Raw genomic sequence first — 9,781 nt, forward strand, 5'->3', positions numbered from 1 at the left:
TGGGAGATTTTATTATATAAAAAGACTGCAAATCAGGCACTGGTGGCTCACACAATCCTAGCTACTCTGAGGAACATGGTTCAAAACTAGCATGGGCAGGAATGTCCAAGAGACTCTTATCCCAAATTAATCACAGGAAAAGCAGAAGTGGCACTGTGTCTCAAGTGGTAGAATACTAGCCTTGAGCAAAAAAGGAGCTCAGGAACAGCACCCAGGCCCTGAGTTCAAACCCCAGGGCTGGCAAACAAACAAAAAGCCCTGAAAAACATCTTTAGAGAAAAAAATTAAGGGACTTATTTATCCCATGTTCAAGAATTGGGGAAAAAAGAATATTGTATATATTCCATTCTTGACAAATGGATTAATATATTCAATGTGCTCCAAATCAAAATTCCTCAGAACCTTTTAATAGCCAAGCATAAGCAGAAAACAAGGGCCCACAATAATAAGACGGTCCTTCATTGTTTTCAAAAGACACATTTCACAGTTATCAATCTATCATAAAACCACAGTACTTAAAATAGCATCATAGTATTGAGAAAATAGAGAGGCCCATAGGATACTAGGATACTATAGAGTTCAGAAACAGATGGCAACTAATGCTGGGAAAATCGAGCCCTGGAGACCCAGAAATCCCATTCCATTCATTGTGCATACATGTGGCACAAATAACAGAAGAATTCACAGCCATGATATTTGTACAGCAAGCAAAAAGGTTACCAGTGCTACAAAAACCAGAAACACAACACAGGAAAATGATAGACAATTCCAAGAATGGAAACAAAAGGAACTACCAGCTGCATAGAGGGACTGGAGGGCAAGCTGCACAGTGAAGTATTCTTGGAGCACCTTGGGGGAGGGTGTGAAACTGATCAGTGATGTGATAGGAACCACTTAAAGGGAAATTCTAAGGCCAGTCCGTGAGAGATATCCAAAGAATGAGCAATGAGAGTGTAAGGTCCCAAACACTAAGTAATTAAGACATGAGCCAAGGGCCTATTGGCAAGAGAGCTTGCCTCATATACATGAAGCCCTGGGTTCAATTCCCCGGCACCACATATATAGAAAACGGCCAGAAGTGGTGCTGTGCTCAAGTGGCAGAGTGCTCAGACCCTGAGTTCAAGGCCCAGGACTGGCAAAAAGAAAAAAAAAAGCAGAAGGAAATGGTCATGGTATTCTCCAAATTTCAGCTGTGATAAGTATGTACTCATGTACATTGATATTCTGAATATCACTTCTGCTAAATTGGAGTGATCAGATGGAAGGTGGAGCCATTATATGAATTATAAGAAATCTAAATCTTTGTTTTCACAACAAGTAGCTAGTGCAGAAAGTCTATATCTTAGAATTAAATGATTGGCTGTTATGGGGCCAGAAGAGACAAAAACAAATAAAGTGAGAAGTGCTTGTCTGTAACACTGTTACAAGAACATAGTATAGAAATGGTGGCAGCGGAGATGTTGCTGGGCCTAAAAGAATAATCCAGTGGTCCAAGAAGTGTCTACACTGACCATCAGACTGGATTCGAGCTTCTGAAGTGCTCGATGGAAGTCTGGGCAGATACAGGCAGAGTAGGTGGAGGATGTGTGTGGGAGGAAGGCAGAGGTATAGCCCAAGGGTTTAGTGGTTAGCTGCCTAGGAGATCCTATCAGGGCACCAGGAGGCCTGCCTCTCAGGCTGACCACTCATTCTCTAGGAGAGTGCAGGGAGAGTCAGCTAAGTGGGGGACAAGGGCACTTCAGCCTTAACATGAGAAACCATAGGATTCAGGAAGCAAGCTTTCTACACTTGGGAAGTTCAGGAAAGGCCACCACGAGGAGTTAGGTTCTCCTGGACTCCAAACTTGGCATTTCTCTGGCAAGTGAGAGGGGCTGGAGGGGCAAAGTGGGGCTTGAGGAGCCTAGGCTTTATGGCTGAGCCCCTGGTACCTGGAGGTGTAAATTACAGAGTTAATTTGTAGGATTGCTGTACACAGCCTGGGAACCTCTGTCCTTACTCTTTACACATTCCAATACCCCCTCTAGATACCCAAAACTACCAATAGGATATTTTCCTTAGCATACATCTCCATGATAAAAATCTCATTTTAAATTAGTCACATAAAAGATTAATGAAAATAACTTACTGCTGGACTAGGGGTGTGAATCAGAGAGCACGTGCCTATCATGTCAAGGCCCTGGGTTCTATCCCAGCACAGACAAAACAGAAAAAGAAGAACTTACTGTAGTTTCCCAGTGCCCATTTCTGTTCTCCGCAGACATTTTTTTCTAGGCTTACTAAATGGGGAATATCCACCTTTTTTTTTAAAGGAGCACATTTTTGACTTCTCTTTAACATATTCAAATTACCAGCAACACAATTCTTGTGTTTTGAGGTGACTGTTATGTAAAATAAGTGTAATTTAGACACAAGATTGCAGTACTACATCTATTGAACAACCAAGATGGCTGCTAAGTGGCTAATGGGTGGGAAGTATCAACATTGTGGATACCATGAACACAGGGATGGCTCAGGTTCTAGATTATATGGAACAGGACTGCACAAGATTTCTTCATGTTACTCAGAATGGTATGCAAATGAAAACTTATGAATTGTTTACTTCTGGAAGTTCCCAGTTAATGTTTTAAGCTATGGTTGACCATAGCCCAAAACGATGGAAAATGAAAAATATTGATAAGTGGGGACTGCTGTATTGTAAATTGAGTGGTGTAAACAAAAAGAAAGACTTTGAAAAAATTATATTAGGGTGTGGGGTTGAGTCAGTTGTGACACCCGGAGCTGCGACCCTGCTGGCGGCCTACCGAACCCGCAGCTGGGCGGCAGATGGGAGACCCGGGAGCCGCGAGCCTGGCCCCATCCTAGAGCTCCGGACAGTGCGGGCGCCGCTCCCACTCTCCGCCCCCGTCAGCGAACCGGCGCCGCCGCGGGCGCGCCCCCACTCTGCACTGTCTAAGATGGCGTCCGCCTCCGGGGCCATGGCAAAGTACGAGCAGATCCTGGTCCTCGACCCTCCCACAGACCTCAAATTCAAAGGCCCCTTTACAGATGTAGTCACTACAAATCTTAAATTGCGAAATCCGTCAGAGAGAAAAGTATGTTTCAAAGTGAAGACGACAGCACCTCGCCGGTACTGTGTGAGGCCCAACAGTGGAATTATCGACCCAGGCTCAACTGTGACTGTTTCAGTAATGCTACAACCCTTTGACTATGATCCGAATGAAAAAAGTAAACACATACGGTACAGACAATTTTTGCTCCACCAAACTTTACAGATATGGAAGATGTGTGGAAGGAGGCAAAACCTGATGAATTAATGGATTCTAAGTTGAGATGTGTATTTGAAATGCCCAATGAAAATGATAAACTGAATGACATGGAACCTAGCAAAGCTGTTCCACTAAATGCATCTAAGCAAGATGGACCCATGCCAAAACCGCATAGTGTTTCACTCAATGATACTGAAACAAGAAAACTAATGGAAGAATGTAAAAGACTTCAGGGAGAAATGATGAAGCTATCAGAAGAAAATCGACATCTGAGAGATGAAGGCCTAAGGCTCAGAAAGGTAGCACATTCGGATAAACCTGGATCAACCTCAACTGCAACCTTCAGAGATAATGTCACCAGTCCTCTTCCTTCTCTTCTGGTTGTGATTGCAGCCATTTTCATTGGATTCTTTCTGGGGAAATTCATCTTGTAGAGTGAAGCACGCCGAGTACTAGTTCTTTTATTTTCTTCTGACCAGAAAAGGATTTGTTTACCTACCATTTCATTGGTAGTATGGCCCACGGTGACCATTTTTTTTGTGTGTACAGCGACATAGGCTTTGCCTTTAATGATCTCTTACGGTTAGAAAACACAATAAGACAAACTGTTGGGCTACTGGACAAATTGTATAATACCAGATCATCCTAGCAGGTGTCAGCTGCACATTCAGTCCTTCATGAAATTCATAAATAAAGAATTGTTCTTGCTTTGTGGCTTAATAAGAGTTCAAGAATTGTTCAGAGTCTTGTAAATGTTGTTTTAATAACCCTTTAAATTTTATTTGTTGCTGTTGCCTCTTGAAATATCATTTCTTTAGATTGCTGATCCCACTCATTCAGGAAATGCCAAGAGGTGTTGTGTGGGGGATGGTGCCTCTTACCGTGTAGATTTTCTCCTTTACCTTTGCCAATATCATGGCAGAATTTTTCTTATCCCTTGTGAGGCAGTTGTTAACTGAATTTTCATCCTTACAATCCTTTCCCATGGTATTTAACATAAAAAGATAAACTGTTAACAGATTCTTGCTCAATTAAAAAAAAGAAAAAATTATATTAAATTAAGCAAGCCAGAACCAGAAAAATAATGATTGCTGGTAAATACATTGGTAGGTATGCAACTGGTTATAAGTGCATTATCTGAAGCATAATGGGGTCTATGGAGAGCTCAAATAATATAATCTTTCAGAAAAACTAGATCAAAGCCCCAGGAAAATCAGCACCAGGAAAGAGGTACATGTGAGAGGAAGATGGAGCCATGCTCCACTTCTATCCTTTTGATGGTTGGTTGGACATAGAGTCTCACAGACTCGAAGACTCATCTCTAATTAATCACCACAGAAAACTGGAAGTGGATTTCAAGTATTAGAGCACTAACCTTGAGCAAAAAAGCTCAGGAAAAGTGCCCAGGCCCTGAAGTCCAGTCCCAGGACCAGAACAAAAAAAGAAAGAAAGAGAGAAAAGAAGGGAGGGGGGAAGGGAAGATGGAAGGAAGGAAGGAAGGAAGGAAGGAAGGAAGGAAGGAAGGAAGGAAGGAAGGAAGGAAGAAGGAATTAACAAACTAAAGCAGATGCTGGTGGTTTCTGCCCATAATCCTAACTACACAGGGGGGTGGGGGCTGAGATCGGGAGGATCATATTTCCAGGCAGCAAAGTCTGCAAGGCTCCCTCTCCACAGAAGCTAGTCATGGCCATGCATACTCCAACTGTGTCCTTCATGGATCCAATTTTACCCTTTCATGAAGATATCAGCCATAGTAGATCATTTTAACTTAACTAATTATATTTGTATGGACACCATTTCCGAATAAGGTCACATTTGAAGTGATGGACACTAAGACTTCAATTCATGAGTTTTGAGAGGTCAAAAATCAATGCAGACACAGCCCCCAAACTGGTGTTGGGGTCTGGACTCAGCCTCTAGCATCAGTTAGGACACATCAGTGGGCCTAGCTTGAAGGGGCTGAGGAAAAGACAGGCAGGACCAAAGAGCAAAGCTGCACCTCTCCCAAGGAGGGATGAGGATGAAGGGATAGTGTCATCCATTTGGTTTCAATTGTAACATGAGAGTATGGCACAGTGTGATGGCACAAATGGGCCAGAAGCAGGAACAGCAGCATTGCCATCACCAAAACCACAGCCAACAAGTATTGTTCACTTATATACACATATAGTTTCTCATGATGTGACACAGATAATCCTCTACCAATAGGGAAACTATAACTACTATTCCTGATTTATAATTGAGAAAGCTAGAACTCAGAAAGCTTAGGATGTATTGCCTAAGTCCCAAGCAATGGATAACAGGTCACAAAATTTCACTGACTCTATCTTCTGTACTCAATCACTCTGCTTGTGCCTACTGCCAATAAGGGCAAGGAAGGGCTGCCTGGATCTCTAGGTGAGATTGAATGTAGACCATGCTGTGATTGATTGTACATGTCTGCCAAGGACAGGAGAGTACAGAGTTGTGTATGTGTGTTGTACATATATTACCTACCTGATGGGACTACATTAGGGGCTACACAGAGGTTCTAGACCTGGTTGGCTACAAGTGTGCACATCATTCTATATATCAAAGGTCTCACCATAAGACAATGCCTTCTTTGCAGGGCACTGATGGCTTACACCTCTAATACTAGCTACTTGGGAGGCTAAGATTTGAGGATCACAGTTTGAAGCCAACCAGGTGAAGAAAGTCCAGAGACTCTTATCTCCAATTAACCAACAAAAAGCCAAAAGTAAGAGTGTGCCTCAAGTGGTAGAGTGCTAGCCTTGAACAAAGAAGCCAAATAAGCACATGAAGTCCTGAGTTCAAGCCTCAGTACTGGTAGAAAAATATATATTATTAATTTAATTAAATAAATAAAAATACTTTTTCTATAACTATGGTTTATACAAGGAAAAAATTGAATTACTCCTCTCTCCTGAAGACTATACCTAAATGTATAAATTTACATATATGTACATAATTCAATATCAAATAGATTCTTTATTGAAAAAGAAGTCTAAATGTGAGTCTGAATAGAGAGCTTATAGGATTCCTTTCCCCAAAGATATTACGTCTGTCAGAGAAACACTTGTCTGGCTGTTAGCAACAATCCCTGGATGTGCAGCAATCAGAACTGCGTGCTTGTGGGCATCCCTGCGGAGTGGTTCTCCCAGCACTCCATGCCCTACTGGCAGGAGAATGAGTTCCATCAGCCATTGCGCAATCTGGGACTGGATGAACCTAGGCAAGAGCCATTGGTACTGTTCTGAACTGTTCAGTTGTATTCTTCAATTTAGAGGATTCATGCACTGGCAATGTCGTATTTGCACGACATTGTATAATTCTTGGAGAAAAGATGCCAGATTTACACAAGATCACTAGCAGCCTGAAATAACAGTGCCCATCTGTTTCTGTTTGTCTGTCTCTGTTTCTGTCTCTCTGTCTCTCTGTTTCTCTGTGTCTGTCTCTTCCCCTCCATCTATCTCTGTCTCTCACTGTCTTTGTCTCTCTCTTTTCCCCTCCATCTGTCTCTGTCTTTGTTTCTCTCTCTCCTTCAGAGCCTGCCATCGCATCATGCAAATTCTCTTGCCCCTGTGAAACGATTTTTTAAAAATCCTCAGGAACCTTTCTCCACTTTTCACTCCTGCATCATTCTCCAAATGAATGTGTTCTTCTAGCTGAAATGCCCAGAGTCTGGGAACTCCTGGCAAAGTCTTTTGCATTCCAAAGTTCCTTCCTACCCCACTCTACAGGCATCTGTTGGTTGAGAAAAGGGCAGGTTGTTTCTTCATCCTCTCTCCTTCTGTCCCACTGTGCCCTAAAGGCTCACTCCCAGAATAGCCTCTTTCAGCCCCCTGTACAGGAGACTAGCTGGTGTACAGGGTAGCAGGTGCAGGGAGATGGGGTGGAACAGCTCAGTGAGCCTCTTGTTCAGAGTACACCTGACGGGATGGCCCTAATAAACATTAACACCAGCCACTACCTTGGACCCTCCATGACTGCAACTGTACTATTTGCACAGGCTTAAGAAATGGCTGAATTTGCTAAAGGAATGAGTGACCAAAAGCCAGTCTGTTGAGTTGTTCATTGGAGCTTACAAATTATTGATTGGAACCTGGCAAGCCAAGGCCACGGGCTCTCATAGGGTTAGTATGGGAGTGAAACCATAGAATAATAAACATCCTTCCTATCTAACTCTTCCTGAAAGCCTGGGATTGAGCTTGAATGAGTTGGATGCTGCTCCAAGGATTTTGGATCCCTCAACCAGTTGCCAAGGACCTGTGCTCTCACTAGTGACCTTGGCAGTGTTTGGGCAGGGCCACTCAGCAACTGCTATTCTTCATTTTGTCATGGAGGAGGGTACTAGAGTTTGCACTCAAGGCCTCAAGATTGCTCAGCCTCTTTACCACTTGAACTACATTGCTAGCCCTGCTTTTTGCTGATTATTTTGAGGATAGGGTCTCATATCTCCTCTCATGAACACTGATCCACCTACTTTTAGGCTTTCCATCATTGCTGGGGTGACAGGACTGTGCCACTGCACCCAGCTTTCAGTGGAAGACGAGTCTCATGAACTTTTCTGCCCAGATTGGATTGAACCATCATCCCCCATTGTAGCTCCCAAGAAGCCATTACAAACGTGAGCCTTTGGTGCCCAGCTGAAACTATTCTTAAGAGACTAACTCAAGAAGGAGCCAGGGTTTGCTGAAAGCCATTACTCTGCCACCATCTCCCTCTCCATCTCTCTGTGTCAGCACATTTTTAAATGGTGATTGTGAAACATGCCTTGTTTGTCCTGGATATTCTGCAAGTTTTCTCATGGACTGCCCAGAATACTGTCCCTATACTGGAAGTCAGAAGGGACATTGTCACTTGGAGCTTGCTTATCTGGATTTGGCCAGTTTGAAGTGAACTGGCTACTTGGGGTCTGAGCTTCACAAAGACTAATTCCATCTGCTTCAGATCCAGGCTGCAGAAACCAGGTAAGGATGTCTTCTCAGTGTCTGCTCCCCACCCTCAAGGCTGGAATGTTGTGCATTTCCCTACACACATGCCCAGACTGTGAAACCTGTACTAGAACCAAGTTAGCAATCATTCAGGGCCATTCCACTGGAGCTTTCCGGTTTGCACTTCTTTCCATTTCCTTCTAGCAATTTCCTCTGTGACATGCCACTTCTGGGTGCTGTCAAGGCTGTGGCCTAGAGGAGACTCACTTTCCTTACTTTCCTCAGAAAAAGTAGCACTTCTGTGTCATCAAAAGTATCTCATCTTGTCTGGGTGATGGTGGCTCAAACTTGGAATCCTAGCGATCCAGGAGGCTGAGATCTGAGGGTGATGATTCAAAGCAGAAAAATCCAAAAACTCTCTTCTGTCTTGTTAGCTAACAAAAAGCCAGTAATGGAGGTGTGACTCTAGTGGTAGAGAACCAGTACTGATCAAAAGAGTTAAGCCAGAGGCTGGGGATATGGCCTAGTGGCAAGAGTGCTTGCCTCCTGTACATGAGGCCCTGGGTTCAATTCCCCAGCACCACATATACAGAAAATGGCCAGAAGTGGCACTGTGGCTCAAGTGGCAGAGTGCTAGCCTTGAGCAAAAAGAAGCCAGGGACAGACAGTGCTCAGGACCTGAGTCCAAGCCCCAGGACTGGCCAAAAAAAAAAAAAGTTAAGCCAGCCAAATTTGGTAACACAGACTTATAATCCTAGCTAATCAAGAGGCTGTGATCTGAGGATCAAGTTCAAAGCCATTCCAGGTAGTTACAGTTGTGAGATTCTTACTTCCAGTTAACCAGCAAAAATCCAGAAGTGGAACTATGGTTCAATTGTTAGAATTCTAGCCTTGAGCAAAAAACACCCAAGGACGTGCTCAAGCCCTAAGTTCGAGTGCCAAGACTAGCATAAAAGAAAAAACTCTAAGCAAGAGCATGAAGCCTTGAGTTCAATCCCCAGTACTGGTGCAAAAATTAATAATTACATATTACATTATATGTTATATATTATGTATCTTGTCTTTATTCATGTCTTTGAATTTTCTTGTGGCAAATAAAGAAAGCACATGGTAAGAGATTGTTCCCAGAGATAAGAAATCACAAATCTCAATGGAGGAATGTTACTGAGTCGATCTCTCTCCTATTCTTCATTCCATTTGTTAAAATGCTTTTCCAAAAACTCTTCCAGGTGGTAAGAAACCACTTTATACACATATGTAAATATACATACAAAGACATATGTACATACAAGGATATATACACATATATGTATGTATGTATACACACACACACACACACACAAACACACACACACACACACACACACGCGAGCCCAAAAGGAATAACAGGGCCCATGATAGCATAAGGACCCATTTCCATCTTGGTGAATCTGGCCATTGAAAACATGTTCAGAGTTGGGTGTAGTGGAAATGCTTGTAATCCCAGCTACTAGAGAGGCTGAGGTAGGACAATCAAAGTTTGAGGCCAGCTTGGGAAATTTAGCAAGCTGGTCTCAAAATGTTAAAAATAGGATGGAGATA

General features: G+C 43.0%; 1 pseudogene; it reads left to right on the forward strand.

The window, feature by feature from the left end:
* Positions 1 to 2,835: 2,835 nt before the first annotated feature.
* On the forward strand, positions 2,836 to 4,269 carry LOC125352273 (annotated as a pseudogene).
* The last annotated feature ends 5,512 nt before the right edge of the window (positions 4,270 to 9,781 follow it).

This window comes from Perognathus longimembris, chromosome 6 (assembly GCF_023159225.1).
Source record: "Perognathus longimembris pacificus isolate PPM17 chromosome 6, ASM2315922v1, whole genome shotgun sequence".
Classification (NCBI taxonomy): domain Eukaryota; kingdom Metazoa; phylum Chordata; class Mammalia; order Rodentia; family Heteromyidae; genus Perognathus; species Perognathus longimembris.